The sequence below is a fragment of the Thunnus maccoyii genome, chromosome 24 (assembly GCF_910596095.1).
Source record: "Thunnus maccoyii chromosome 24, fThuMac1.1, whole genome shotgun sequence".
Lineage (NCBI taxonomy): Eukaryota > Metazoa > Chordata > Actinopteri > Scombriformes > Scombridae > Thunnus > Thunnus maccoyii.
The window spans coordinates 10,302,098-10,317,930 of NC_056556.1; the positions used below are offsets into that span (position 1 = coordinate 10,302,098).

Consider the following 15,833-nt stretch of genomic DNA (forward strand, 5'->3'; position numbering starts at 1 on the left):
GCACCGACAGTCACACTGGTGTGAGACAGAGGCTATACATTGTGTGTGTGTGTTGATTGTGTAAATAAAATGTTTGTTTGTGTAAAATAAATGTTTGAGGAATCAGAGACCTGCCGAACACGGTTGAACAGACGACATCAGGAACATTTTTATATTAAAATGTGTCAGCTGTATTTTTTTGCACAGGTTGAGTTAACTGAATACTATGCTACATATTTGTCACTGTTTTTTTTCTGAGAACTACCTCCACGTACAACTCTGCATTGGCTAAATATATTTTGGAGGAAATGTAAAATCAACATATTGACAAAATGTTCCTATTAAACATATTTGCAAATGGTCAAACCCAATGTGTTTATAAGTGACATTAAAACAGAATGTATCTGCTAATTGTTCACTAGAAATTAATTATTAACCTTTCTAGTGGACACAAAAAACCACCTCCATCCACTGATGAAGTTCATAAAATTGAGTTGTAAGCTCTTCAAAAAAACTAGTAAATTGTTTTTTATTCCACCAAATGGTAAGGTAATTATTGTTATGTTTTAGGGTGGCATCGTGATGCAGCATTTAGCACTGTTGAATCATAAGGTTCAACTCCACATGCCCTTCTGCGTGGAGTTTGCATTTCCTCCCCGTGCCTGCATGGGTTTCCTCTGGAAAAAATTGATTTGCCCAAAAGTTTGAATTTGAGTGTGAACAGTTGTCCGTGTCAGGACCGGGTAAGGAAAGCAGCATGGTTCGATGTTAAGAATGTCAATACTGGAGCAATATTTGAATCCTAGTCTTTGGTCATGAAGTCGAGCACTTTATACACCGATGTAGCCACGTCCACCTGTTCCTCCCACTGCAGTATCACCACTACTTCTACTGGAACTGAATGCTGCCAGTAATTTACATATGAACATTATTCAAAGGAAACAGTTTTGGTGTTTTTGGTGTTAAGAAGTATAAATTGGTCACTAAGGTCACCTGACTTATGTTACAGGTGTGATCATATTGTTTCTTTTGGACTCTTTAATGAAGAGCTTGTGGTTTAAAACTTCATCTCATGACACATAGTTTGATTGAAACACACTTTGTAAAATTGATCTCAGTTTTAATTCACTGTATACTAGGAGGAATATTTTTGGAGCAGCATAATATGAGTCTTTGAGGATTTTAAAAGCTATATTAAAACTTATGAATACATGAAAGGTGCATGCTGGGATGAAAGGTGAACTCAGAATGAATGGAAACCAAGCTACACTGGGAACTGAACCCCTTTAATATGAATATGCTGTATGTTATGTACAGTGTGATGTTGCCATGCATATATGTATAGCTGTTGCTATGGTAACGTGTGTGTGTGTGTGTGTGCAGAGAGTGAAATGTTGAGAAGAAAACAGAGCGTATGTGTATGTCATGCTTCAGACTGTGTGCGTGTATGTGACAGAGAGAGAGAGAGAGAGAGAGAGAGAGAGAGAGAGAGAGAGAGAGAGAGAGAGAGAGAGAGAGAGAGAGAGGCGGCTGAGAAACTTGAGAAACACACATGACTTTGTGACCTCAGCAAACACATGACAGCATGAAGTAGACAGTCTGGGGCTCTCTCTCTCTCTCTCTCTCTCTCTCTCTCTCTCTCTCTGTGTGTGTGTGTGTGTGTGGTCTGCAGTGTAGCATCAATTGCTGCAGTCTGAGCTAAAAAGATCCTTTAGAAACATGACTGAAATGCACCAAATAAGGAATGTGAAGAGGTTTCCTAGGAAGCACTCTGAGTCCAGCTGTTAGCATTTGGGTCTTATCAACAAAGTGGAAAGAACATTCTTCAAATAAACCAAGGAAACAACAAATGTCCAGAAGCACTCAGAGATTATTTACATGTTTATGGTCACAGCAATCCTGATTCAGGACAATTTACCTGAGTGAGGCTGAAGCTGATCTGTGATCTGTGAATAATGATAAAGAGGTTCTGCTGACAGTATAATTCCAGTTTGTAACAACTTGTGTCTGATTATTGTAGTTTTCACCATCATGTTTACGAGTTACAATAACACTGTGGTCACCATAGTAATTACTGGAGATCTGGAAACAGGTTGACATCACTGCAACGGACACGCTCATCAGACAGTTTGATGTCCAAAACCACAAACATTTACAGTCCTGTTTTAGAGCAAAAATGTACTTTAAAGTTTATCTGAAGATAATACGAGACTTCAGCCGCCTGAGTTAGTTAAATAAAGTGGATATCTTCCATATTTACAGTCTTTTTCAGTAAAAATCCCCCCTTTGTGTCTCGATGCAGTGTTTTCCTTTTCAGTTGCAGTGGAATGATTGTAACAAAAATAGGGAAATTAGCATTAAAAACACAGCATTTGACTAATTTGGATGGCTTAAGCTTCAAATAATTAAATACATTTTTGCAGGGATCTCTTAATGGTCAGTATAAACAAGAGGAATGATTACAGCACATGTTCATTTGGGCACCTGACTATTGTTTTAGGACAGACTTGAAAACTTAGAATACAGTAAAAAGGGTTGTATTTTGGCATTAAAAAAACCCTTGATTAAATGTTAATGGTTTGCTCTCTCTTCCTCTCTAATTCTTCCTCTCTTCTGTGGGATTAGGTTTGTCCAGAATTTGGTCCAAAATAAAGTCACAGAGGAAGGAGAGTAATACTGAGAGAGAAAAAACAACAAGCTTCAATCTAACCTCACCCACTCTTTCTTTCTCTCTATTGCTACTACGTTCATTCCTTGATTGTTCCTTCTCTCTGTCTCTCTCGGTTGTTTTAAATAAGGGCGTCTTATTGTCTGGGGGACATCTGATCCTCATACACTCACACACACACACACACACACACACACACACACACACACACACACACACACACACATACACAGACACACACACACACACACACACACACACAGACACACACACACACAGACGCACACGCAAATATGCTGACACCAAACGCTAGCTCAGCTTTTTTTGAGAGGAGAACTTGACAGATGAATGAGGAGGAATAAACCCCACCCTCTCTTTGTTTTTCTCTTTCTTTGAAGTAACAACTGATGCAGTGAACCGGCGCTCAGAGCTCTTACGTAAGAGTGTGAGAGTGTGTGTGCTTACATGTATTTGACTTGGTAACATTTTTCTTGAAGGGCATTGTGGTTTCATTAAAGCAGATTATAAAACAATGTGTATGAGAGAAAAGCTTCCAGCATCGCTCGCTCATACTTGTATTTGAAGATGAGACTTGCAAACAAAGTTGCACTCTGAGCTCTGTTAATTTGTGCAGTACATACTGTGTGAGGGCCAGCCCAATTATTTTTAGGGTCCTACGCAGAAATTGGCAGCCCTCCACCCTCCACAGTGGTGTATGAAATCACAACACAAATTGAGACTGTCCTCACCAGAGAAATAACAGCATCAGTCAGCTGTTCAAACACTTAAAAGATCAATGTTTACATTACAGTACATTAATTTAACCTCCATAGGAACAAGAGCTACAGGCATCTTCGGAAATTGGAAGTGCATCCCTTCCAAAGAAATAGCTAAATGTGAGTTAAGTGCAACTGTTTTTCTTCTAGCAGGGAAGATCCTTGACTTACATGAGCGACCAGCCTCAGAGCCTTGGATTGAGGATGCAGTAGTTGAAGCGGGAGGTGAGAAGCGCTTGGATGAGCACCTGGGCCACCTCCCTGATGACTCCACCCGATGTTGTAGGAGGAATCTATATCAGCAGGGTACTGCAGTAATGCTTGGTGAGAACGATGTTTGTTCCCTATGGTTACAATCAGGTTACTTCTTAGTTGGACAGGTCTTGACACCAGCATATGTTCCCCTGAAGAAACAAAAGTTCAGTCTTGTCCAGGCTGAGCTTATCATGGTGCCTTGACATCTGCTTAAAGGTAGTGCTGCAATGATTGGTTGATTAATCAATTGACAACTATTTTGATAATAGATTAATCATTTTGAGTCATTTTTTAAGAAAAAATGCTAAAATTCTCTGGTTCCAGCTTCTTAAACGTGGATACTTCCTGGTTTCTTTAGTTCTCTTTGATAGTAAACTGAGCATCTTTGGGTTGTGAACTGTTGGTTGGGACAAAACAAGACATTTTTGTTTACATGAGCTTTGGGAAACAGTGATTGTCATTTTTCACCATTTTCTGACATTTTATAAATCAAAAGACTAATCGATTAATCGAGAAAATAATCAACAGATTACTTGATAAACAAAATAATTGTTGGCTGCAGCCCTAACTCAGAGGTTTCTGCCAGTTAAACAGTGATGTGTGCCTCCACCTCCAAGTGTCAGATGGGGGGATGACAGGAATAGCAGGGTGTCATCAGCATCGCAAATGTAGGAGAAGCTACATAAGAGTGTATGACAGCATCAAACATCCTTGTGTAGAGGGAGAAGAGAAGGGAGCCCAGGACTGAGCCTTGTGGAACCTCTGTTTCCTTGCAGCGTGGTTCAGACAGCAATCATTTCCATGTCACCTGGAAGGAGCTACTCTTCAGGTAAGATGCAAACAGTGTGCAGAGCCTGTGGCACCAAGTCCTTTAAGGATCTGGTGATTCAACGGCTGTTTCAAGCATTTACAATTTTTACAGTTGTGTGAATGATGACTGTCCTCTTCCAGAAGAAAAGGGGAAAGTAGTTCGACACTGTCAGGGCGAATTGGTTGGGCATAAAAAGTGTCTGACCACACTGGAGACTGTGGTTTCCACCCTCTTTCACTGGTTCATTGGTTTATTTTAACTATGACCATGATCTTTTCCTAGCCTTTAAAAAACTATTTACAGCTCCAAACTACAAATAGGTGGTTACATGGGCTTCAACACTTCAAAACACACTGCGGAAATTTAATTATAAATGAAAACCTTTGTGAGCAAATAAAAAAAAAAAGCTCATTCCTATTCCGAATCAATAACAATTCTACACTGCAAGGCTGATCTGCTCGCTCCTCCTGTGACACTGCTGGAAACAAATTCTCTAGTAGAAACAAGTTTTTTAATGACCCCATAACTCAAATATATGCAGGATAATTTCACCCAGGAGGAAAATTAATAGACAGAATGGAACATTAACATAAAATAGTAAATACATTATTTTTCACTCCACAATGTGGGATATTCAGGGCATCATTAATTGTTTCAAAGAAATCAGAGAAGGGATTTTGATATTGAAATTGCACATTTATATCATTCTGTAAGATGGCAATTAAATAGGAATAGAATAGAAAGGAACGCTGAGAACCTGAAAAAGAAAACAGGAAAGGTTAAAGAAAGAAAACATCTCAAGAAAAATCTTATTCCGTCCTTTTTGCATTTGCTCTTTGGCTTTTTGATCTGAATGTAAATGAGGGGGTGGTCCTGAAACTGGCCAGTATACAAAAACACCTTATACTGTACATACCAGGAATCAGACTTCTAAAGATCACTTTATATTCTGTGATCAGCCTACAGTCAAAGCTACAGAGACCACAGCAAACCCAACAATAGCTGCTTTTTGTAGACAACCCTTAGAAGGACTGGACCAAACTAGCTGACACTCTGCACCTCTGTATGTATGCGCGAGGTTAATCTTTAAGTCCTGGGTTCAGACAGTCACTCAGACTATCTGAGTGATGAAGCAGTCAGCTGCTGCATGCAGAGAACCTGACCTCAGTCACCCTGAATGTGTGTGGACTTAAATAACCCCATGGCTTCAGCGGTCTGTATGACTAATGATACTCACATCCATGGATTAATTCAGGAATTCATTTATGCATTTCTGTCAGTGTAGCACACACAGATAAAACACAATGTAAAGTCCACACATCAAACATGATTAACTCTTGTTCCTGCTGTGAAAGTAAGTTATTATTTATGAACAGAATCGGTTCTTCCACAGCTTTAACCTACAAAGTCAAGCCTCTTCTTGGTAATACGCGTATTGACTTCACTATAAACAGAAAGGCTCTAATGTGGAACATTCACCATCATCATTCTTCACTATGAGAGACATTAGTAGAAACATAGACTGAGACACATTGTAAACTGCAAGAACTTTAAATAAATAAAACTTTTCAGAAATATGTCAATATTTGTACTTTATACCCAACTTTACACACATACATCTGCATTTGTTGTACTGAATATTAAAAGGTATAAGTGCTTTGTTTAACTAGGTGTGTTGGATTCCCAAACAGTAACTATGGCTGGATGGTTCAGTGTTTATGATTTTTATGTTTCATGAGGTTTAAGTTGCAGTCAGTACTATAAATGCATAGTATACATCACTGATAAGGCTACAGTTCATTGGAAGTTCCCAATGTGAATGAATGTAGTAGTTTCAGTAGTTGTAATAGATATTCATCATGAACTATCAATTCTCCTCGCACTTACCAAAGCTCAGTTACCTACCGTGTAAAGCTTGTAACTGCCCAGGACTGCTAAGTTGTCTATCTGTGTGGTAATTTCATTAATTGCAAATTTGTTTGGTAAAATGTGCCACTAAAGCACTATAAAAACTGAGATAGTAATGGCCCTGAAGAGGCTCCAGCATTTCTACTTAATCTTGAGGCTCTGTGGCCATGTGTCTAATTCTGTTTTTAATAGCTTTAATATTTTTATGGATATGATGCTCACATGATGTGTGTTTGTAAACAAATTTGTGCTAAATCAACTTATAATAAGCTACCAAGTACATTCAAACAAGTGCTGTATTGAGAGGAGAGGTTTGGATTTTTTCAAGTCCGTCTTAATACAACACTAACGTGCCAATATGTACTTGGAAATGGGTCTTAGTTGCTGTAACAATTCCTATTCTTCACACTGGCCTTGAAGATATTCTCTTGGAACGTGACACTGTAAGAAATAGAGGGCCAAAATCCACAATCTGTGCAAAAATACATGATGGTAATTAGAGGCTTCAGCAGTCTCAGTTAGCTAAATAGAGCCAGCATCTTCTAAAGTTACAGTCTGTTTAGCACGAAATTCCCTCTTACATAATAGCACGTCAGAATTGTATTGAGACAGACTGAACTTATCCTGTAGCAACAATCCCCCTGAGTGTATTGAACTGGGTGTGTTTTACTGCTTGTGTCTTCACCTTTTCATTTGTAAAAGAATGAATGTGCTGTTTCATCTTTCAAAAGTTACATTGTGCTGCTTTAAGCACGGCTTAAAGTATTTACATTTTCCGCTGCTTTATGCTTCATTCATTCATTTGACAGCTGTAGTTGTTAAATTGAAATGCTGCCTTGCATGATATCACAGTGGTATTAATAATATAATAAATTATAATAGCAATGAAGGGGCATTCATATGTCGCTGATAATACTTTTGTATTTCACCTTAAATCACATTCTGAAAGCATATTGTGGTTTTTCTAAAGGATGCTAATACTTCCTCCACCACTTCCTACAGATTTGCATTATAATGTAGTGCACATGTATCATAATGTATTTGAACGTGGATGAACAGTTAAGTGCAGCACCCGCAGGAAATACCTTTTAGTGATTCATACGCCTGGGAGACATTAAACCAGCATTCGGCATCTGAATGATTCATAACCAGTGAAATGCTGCAGCTGCTGGGAGTTTCGGGTGAAGCGTCCACGTTTAAGAACATCGCTTAAGTTACGTTATGTTTAGAACATGTCCTCTGGTCATTTTGGCGATTGGTAAAATTGTAGCAAACCTCCAGCTGAGACTGGTTATACTGGGCAGCTTCCATTTGAGTGTATGTGCTGTTATTGCCCTTGGCTGTTGCTGTAAATACACAGCTGGTTGAAACAGGATTAGAAGTGTATCTGCCTCTTCCTATTATAACCCACATGAAGATTTTGAATTGACAGCAGCTAATATTGTAACAACAGAAAGTAGGGAACTAAGGACAAATTTCAAACTCACCTCCTTCCCCAGTTTGGAAAATACTCCCAAGACCTTCAGTAACATCTATCGTCTTCATCCACACACCTGCAGGACCTGATCACAGAGAGGGAATACGCATCATGACATGACTTGCTTTGCCCTCAGTGTTGAGTGAACATGGTGTTCAATTTATTTAGAAGACAGTCAAAAAAAAAAAAAGTCTCACATTGCGCTGTCAGTAATCATAAGGTGTCAGGGCCGTGATAATGGAAGGATGCTGCAGTGGGTTACAGCAGGCACCACTCCTGCATCATCTGCCACTTCAGGTCTCACAGAGACATATCATGTGATTAGAGATTTAATTGTCTTGTGTTTCATGTCAAAATTGTATTACTTTTATTTCCTGTAAATGATTATTTCATGCTGTACCATTCAATTTCAACCAATAAACATCACATTTTTGATTGACTACCAACCTGGTTGCAGATTTCTGAATCGTTTCCCACATCTCTGATTTTTTCAAATGGCTCTGTTGTTCACTGACAGCTGTTTCCCATAGTCTGAGCCAATCAGAGCTTTGAAAGTGACATTGAAAGCAGAGATGTCATCCTCCTGTGCCCGAGCTGAAGAAAAATGTGTGGAAAGATGTGCAAAAACGGTGACAAGTGTGGATGGGATCAAGGCAGCTGTACAGGTTGTTCTAAGGTGATTTATAGATATAACAAAAAAAATCTGACACTGTTCAACCTTATTCTTATAATTCTCGTCAATCAAACTATTCGTCATGCTTACTTTGTTGCACTTGTCACCTCCATTGTAGAGATTTAGGAAACCTGACTCTGGCAAAACAACGTATATCAAGACAAAAGGCGAAACTTCAATTTATCATAAATAATTTCATACACTTGTCTTCAAGTCGACTGAAGTAAACACGGAAAATATCTCCTGGCTTAACTTGTAGATAACTGCATAGGAGTCTACTTCTGGGGCAACTTGCCAGCTAATGAAACTCGCCAAATTTTTACAACGGAGGAGGCAGGTGCAAAGTTAGCATGACCTAGACCAAGCGTGGAATAAACACAGAATTTCCCTTCAAATCAGCATATTTCTTTGATCATGAAAAAGTTAAGAACTGCAATATGGTTGCGTTACTCATAATGATTAATATTATAGGGGTCTAGATGCACAAGTTAATAATAATAATAATTTAAAAAAGGGGGCAACAATCAAAAGAAATAAAAATAAAAAAAGAACAGTCCTGTAATCATGGCTGAAGTGTAAAACACAGCAGGTCTGTGGGCAGGAATGAATGAAGACCTGCAGTTGGACGTGCACTGAGAAAATGAAAATGTTCTTTCATTTGAAATGTAGCTGTAGGCAGTATCGGTCCAATGTTGGGGTATGACCCAGGAGAACAGGAGGAGTTCAAGCAGCACAGTCACAGAGAGCGCATGTACGTTAGTGAGAGAAAGGAGGTCGGCGTATCTTATAACCCTGAGGCACAGTTTGACTTTTATTCTGTTGTGGGGAACCCAAAAGGAAAAATCTATCCATGTCAATTCTCCAAGATGCTGCATTTGATCACTTGCAGCCAACAAACCAGCACACAATGTTATACAGCACAGAGGGATTTCTGCATCAAAGATTCAATTCATGTAGTCAGTTAGATGTTTAAAAATTATATATTTTTAAGTTGAGCTTTTTCAAGTTAACAAGAAACATTTTAACAGTATTACATTGCTATTGAAATGAGCTGTAATATTGTGGAGCCTAATACCCATCACATACGTTATTTTAGGGAAATGTACAGTATACACTCAGCTACTACAGTACATATTACATATTGTTGACTGGAGAGTTCTTGTATTCTCATGATAAATTGTGCACAGGAGAAAAAAAATGTTTATTTAATACTTATGACCTCTCAACCTGCTTTTTTTTGAGTGATTTTAGCAGAAGAAGACTGTAAAGTACAAACTGAGCTTTCATCACTGAGCTGTCATGTCTCAGATGTTGATTTAATGGGATTTCATGTATTATTAGCCACGCTAACGGCAGGCCTCTGGGGATATATGTCAGTATGTGACGTATCAAATATTTGATATGTTGGATAAATATTGGATTTTTGTTGAGATACTAGATATTGGACTGTCATTAATTTTTGTAAAGACATTCATGGTCCTCAGAGGAGGAATTCTTCTGACTTTGGTGACTTTTCATCATGTACCAAAGGAAAATTTGCAGCCTGAAAAGTATCTTGATTCACCCTTTCACCTCTTGCCCTTCTCTTACTCCACTTGAAGATGCTGATTGGTTGAATTTGCTGTATGTTGCAGCATGCAAAGACTGAGTTAACCATTAGCTTAGCTGCCACACCAATGGACTGCAGGCTGTATAGACATTAGAAGTACAAATTAAACAAAGAAGGAAAATTTGCAGCAGCATGCATGTGTAACTTGCAATAAGAGATTTTTTATCTACAATTCCTTTCTTAAATTTTTCGGATAATTATTTATTCTAAGAATAGACAACAGGAAGATGACTGTCCAAGAGGGCGGTGCCCTGGCACCCACTTTTGACCTGTTCTCTTCATTATGTGAGGAAGCAGGACTGGGTCAAACTCTCAGTGGCCGCCTGTGTCTCTTGGTGGAAAAGAGGTTAATGTAGGTTGTCCTCAGGCTGCATATGAGCATCCACACAGCATCATAACAGCCAGAATAATGACGGGTCAGCATGATAATGATGGGATCTGACACTCTATGTGTACGGTGGTACATTGTGCTTTGAGATGTAAACTGGAGCGGAGGAAGGAAGTTTTTCCTTCCTATTCATTGGAGAATGTAATTGTTTTAATGTCTTTTTTTTTCTTTGCAGAAAAAGAAAAGTGATAGAAAATGTGATAAATTTAATAGGGTGTGGCTACAGGTAACATTCTCAACTTAAAACTTTTTGGTAACATTTTTTGCAAGTGTGAGAGTGAGCAGCATGTTTTGCATATTAATTCTATTGCATTGCACTCCTTTGACCAACAGCTGACTGGCTTACACTGCAGAGAACTGATTTTACTGATATCATTTGCTATTTTTGTACCAGATAATATAAATGGAATTGTTGCCATCTGGGTTTGTTGTATACCAGTAAAGTAAATTAAAGGGATCAGGCTTCAACCTCTAACTTTGAAACACACATTAACAAAGCTGCTTTGACTTTGTTGACCTCTCAAGGAGCTGCTCTGTAGAGCAAACACACCTGTGGGATTTGGGAGATTTGGACTGGGTCACCAAAGGGTCACCCATAAAAAAACTTTAGCCAACTGTTGTCAACTAAAATAGCATTCATTCTTCAGGGTCCAAACTACAATAATTTAAACATCTTGGCTTCTGCACCTGTGACCTCAACGTGATGATAATATTTGAGACAAGTTGGGGCTAAAAGTAGCATAAATATTACACCACAGACAAACAAATGAAGTAGAAAGTTGTTTTGACTATAAAATTGCAGCTGCCCTTGACGATACAGCTTTAACTTAATGCACAAACCTGTATGCACCTGTGTTATATTTACAGTTGACCTTGTGTGCTGTGATGCATATGCAGGAAGCGTGTGTGTGTGTGTGTGTGTGTGTGTGCTGCGTGTAATGATATGCAGTATTTTACAGGAACGTTGGTGATTGTGTTTGATGTGTGACATGTTTTCTGTTCGCCGTGCTCTCCGCCACTCTCAGGGTTTATGTGACCATGAAATGCAGTGATTGATGGTGCGTCGGCTATGTTCACATGCAAACACGGCATCACACTTTGAAGATGACTCGACCCACATCTTCGCTGCGCTGTCCGCTGGGTCACACAAGGTTACGTATCACGTTTTACTGTGTGTTAATCCACAGAGCTTAGACCGGCAGCAAACTCCGTTGTCCCACATTCAGACACACTCCCTCGACTTAACACCACTACAGTCATAGTAACTGTGTTTCATGTAATGCCATAATACAGTTAAAGGGTAAGTTCACCCAAAATATGAAAAACTCAACATTTTCTCACACACTGTTGGTGGTGTCTAGTCATGTAGATAGTTTTGATTTTATGTGCCACCCATATCCAGAATAACTGGGGAACTACAAGTTGCTGTTATATTTTTCAAATGTCTTTTCTCACCTCCACTATATTGACACCAAGTCCTTCAAATTAACTATAAAACAGTATTGGCCCTACAGAATGATGCAGCGTTTTTTAAACTGATACTTCTATCAGTATCAGCAGGATGAAATGATTTGTCAATACCTTCAAAAATGGTTACAAATCACCACTGCAAAGATTTAACGATTTTCTGATCTGATGCTGGTTAGGTCAGGTTTACGCTCAAAATATTTAGGGAAACATCATAGTCACAGTTAAAAGAAACCAATTTCAACTGTTGGTATGAAAAGGGAAGCAACCAGCCGTCTAACTTGTCAAAGTCCCATGTTTTGTGTGGCTTATAAGAGTTTAGATATCCTCTATGAACCTTTAACATCTGTGGTTCGAATCCGACCAGAGACATTTGTTGCATCTCTCTGCACTCACTGCACTATGAAACAAGAATCACTTAAAATACCATTAATTGCTTCTTAATTTAACCTCTTTAATTAGAAAATTAAGGCATTTTAAGTTATTAAAGGGTGGTTTTCATGGTTTTTCGTACCATTTTAAGGGGTATTTACCCCTTAAATTGTGCAAATAATTAAAAATATCTTAATTTCAATCCATTAACTATCCCCTTACAAATACATTAATAAATACCTTATTTCCATTATTGTTAATGGGTAAATAAATAGAATTTTAAGGTGAAAAATTAAGGGATTCGGCTTCATATATGTATGACTTACTGGAGTGATGCTTGATTTTAATGGAGAAAATGGTCTGAAATACATAATTACAAATGTGCTGGCTCTGTTTTGCATGGATTTAATTGGTCAGTAGTGTTTGTCACTATTTTTAGGAGGTTTGCGAGAGCTCTTAGGCCAGAGACAACATGCTGAAATCACCCCAAAGTGTTTTCAGATACAGAATTAATCTCTTAACTCACACTGTGAGGTGATTTTGCAGGTTGTACACAAACAAAAAAAAAAGTGATCAAATATGGTGAATTCAGAGACAAATCCTACTGTACACATAGTGGCTTAAGTTATATTTGTAGTGTAGTCATATTTTAGTCAGCATTTTCACTGTTAAACATTATATTTCTGATGCATCAAGACTAAATTCCAGGAAGTTAGATGCCCATTAATTAGCTGTTGTGTGGGTCAGTGGGCACAGGTACAAAGCTTGCAAAAATGTTATGACTTCATGTCCGCATGCCGACCTGAGTGCAGTAGGTCAACCTCTCTCCATCTCCTGCAGAGCTTCTAATAAAGTGGAGAATTTCCTATAAATATCTGACATTGTGTGTAAATCCAGGCCAAGACGTGCTGTTTGTTAAGTAATCTGCCTTTTACAGCGATCAAGGTTACAGTATGTCTGGGGCGGAGGATTACAAGGTCGACTTGAGTTTTATGAGGAAGTTTACAACTCAGTAAGCTGATATGGACACAGTTTACCTCCAAGCTGCCAGCTCACGTCTCTCGCCTCGTTCTGCCTTTATTTTCTGCTTCCTTGATCTTAAAAGCATGATAGCTGTTCCTAGGAATGAAAGAAAAACAATAGTTTGAGTGTAAATGTGAAACCAACAATCAAAGGCCTGTAAGACATATAGAAAGCTAATTTTGTTGAGCTAATTATCATGTTATGGTAATTTTATTCACTTGTACAAATTTTTTAAAAAGTGTATTTATACATTTATACAACCGGCAACATTTTGGGTTTGTTATGGTCATGCATTATAAGTTTGCTTTAAAACATGAAGTCATGTGTGCCAAGTGTGCGTCTTAAGGAAGCCGATGAGGAGCAGCCAAAGTCTGCAGAAAATGCCAGTGGTGCAGTGGTGTCTTGACAGCCTCACACAAGTTCAAACACCCTGATGTGGCGTAATCATACTAACTTCCCTTATCCCTTTTTGCTTTTTGCCTTATGGAGCATTAGCTCAGATCCCTGCAGCCTTTCATGTGGAATTAAAGCAACAAGGTCAATACACATTGTTAGTGATTAGTGCGCATGCGAGTGTCTACAGTACTTGTCATCACTATTTTGTACCTAATTTAATAGCTCATGAAATTCTTTGACAGTCCACAGGGGCTGACTTTGTCTCTATGGTTACTATTTGTGTTAATGAGACTTATTTAACAGAAACATTCACGTTAATTGACATATTTGTAATGTAAATGTGACAAATTTAGCCAAAAGGCTTGTTGTCATCTGCAATCTGTTGCAGTCTATTAATGTTAAAAGGTAAAAACAATAGGAGACAACAACATTTAAGCTATAATCATTAACATTTCAATCCTGAACTCCATGAAAAAGTTGTGATTTGTTCTGCAACAAAGCAAACAGGAGAGTGAGTGAGGTGTAAATTGAGTCCAATCAAAAAAAAAGTTCAAATTAGCACAAAATCAACCAGTTACACCAAAATGCTGATTACATTTCAAAACATTGATAATAATAATTCACTAATATATTTAAAACTGAGCCCCAAACATTCAGAAAAAAGGATATCAAAGGCTCAGAGAGCAGTAAGATGTGAGTGAAATGTTTAGATGACACAACTTTTTAAACAATACATCTAATTAATATTTGTTACAAGACTCTTTTAGTGGTCCTTGGCCTCAGGTGGTTTTCTCCCTTTTCCTTGTGGTAAAGCAGTCATCAAACCCTGACTTTTACCATCTGGCAGGCTGAGGTAAACAGTGTTTGTAGCATCAGAGCGCAGCAGTTGCTGCCGCCTGGTCTTTCAGCGAGATATTAGCTGGCATCACGCCACATTGAGAGAGAGACAGAGAGAGAGAGAGAGACAATGTGGAGTCATATTTACAGTTCCAGTTATTTGTGTATACTTGAATGTGTATGCATTATGAGGCTGTGTGCCTGGTGAAGAGCTGGAGCTGTGCCATGCTGAAGACACAGCACCATACAAGGACAAGTCATGCAGGAGGTTCAGACTGTGTGCAGGATGGCACGACTGCAAAGGTGAGGGTGTTCTGCAGCTCTGTGAGGATTCAACCCAGGTAGTTCTAGGAGGAAGGTTGATATTTGAGAATAACTCAAGAACATTTTGGGGAAATACACTTGCTTTGTTCAACAAAGCCCAAGCAACCATAACGACAAAATACATGTATGTCGTTTGTCGCCTTCCAAAACTACTCATATGAGCATTTTCTGATCTGACACCTATTTCAGCCAGAAAATATTGTTTGTCAGTGTGTTTCAAAACTTTACTGTTACAAAAATGATTCATATGTCTGATTTCTGATCTGCCACCCCTATGCTTCAGGTTTGGTTGGGGTTGAACAAATGAAAACACTCAGTAAAAGTTACAGAAACAACTGTAGTCATTGTGTTATTGTGGTAAGGAGACAGGATGTAAACAGTGGTCTCATGTTTTGTTGATCCAAGCATCTATCCAGACCTCCTGACCAGCGGTTACACCAGAAAGTGATGCAGAAAAATTCATTTACGCAACTTTAGAAAATATGTGGTTTTAGAAGCTTGGGGCTAATTAGGTCACATGGTCGCTAATGGGACAATTACTTCAAAATATTTTTTTGTAGTATTGACTCCGGTCTCATAAAGGTCTTCAAACCATTCATCTTCATACTGCGACAGATGTAAGAAATTTAAACAAAAGTGGATGGTTCAACACAACTAACAAGCAATGACAGCTTCTTCTGTTTTGGACTCTCTGTTCCCGTAAAGGTCAAGACGGCTTGCTATTAATCAATAGCACACAAGTTTACATGCCAAAGTTTACCAAAGAAGAGCTTGAAGCTAAGATTTGCTTTCACTTACTTTAACCCCACAAGCCTTTTAATTCACTTTAATTTGCTACCTCTGCCTTTGTGTCTCAGAGACAAGTCATTA

The 15,833-nt window shown here is 38.5% G+C and overlaps 1 protein-coding gene and 1 long non-coding RNA gene across 2 annotated transcripts in view; both read right to left on the reverse strand.

Annotated features, from left to right (window-relative positions):
• LOC121891932 (nectin-2-like) overlaps nucleotides 1–15,833 on the reverse strand; it is a 933,424-nt gene that overhangs the window by 544,048 nt on the left and 373,543 nt on the right. The gene's annotated exons all lie outside the window — the stretch shown is intronic.
• Nucleotides 7,883–15,010, reverse strand: LOC121891982. The gene is made up of 5 exons (XR_006094247.1): nucleotides 14,640–15,010; nucleotides 13,421–13,502; nucleotides 8,322–8,468; nucleotides 8,072–8,173; nucleotides 7,883–7,959 (listed from the first exon to the last, which is right to left on the reverse strand). It is a non-coding gene; the product is annotated as an uncharacterized LOC121891982 (long non-coding RNA).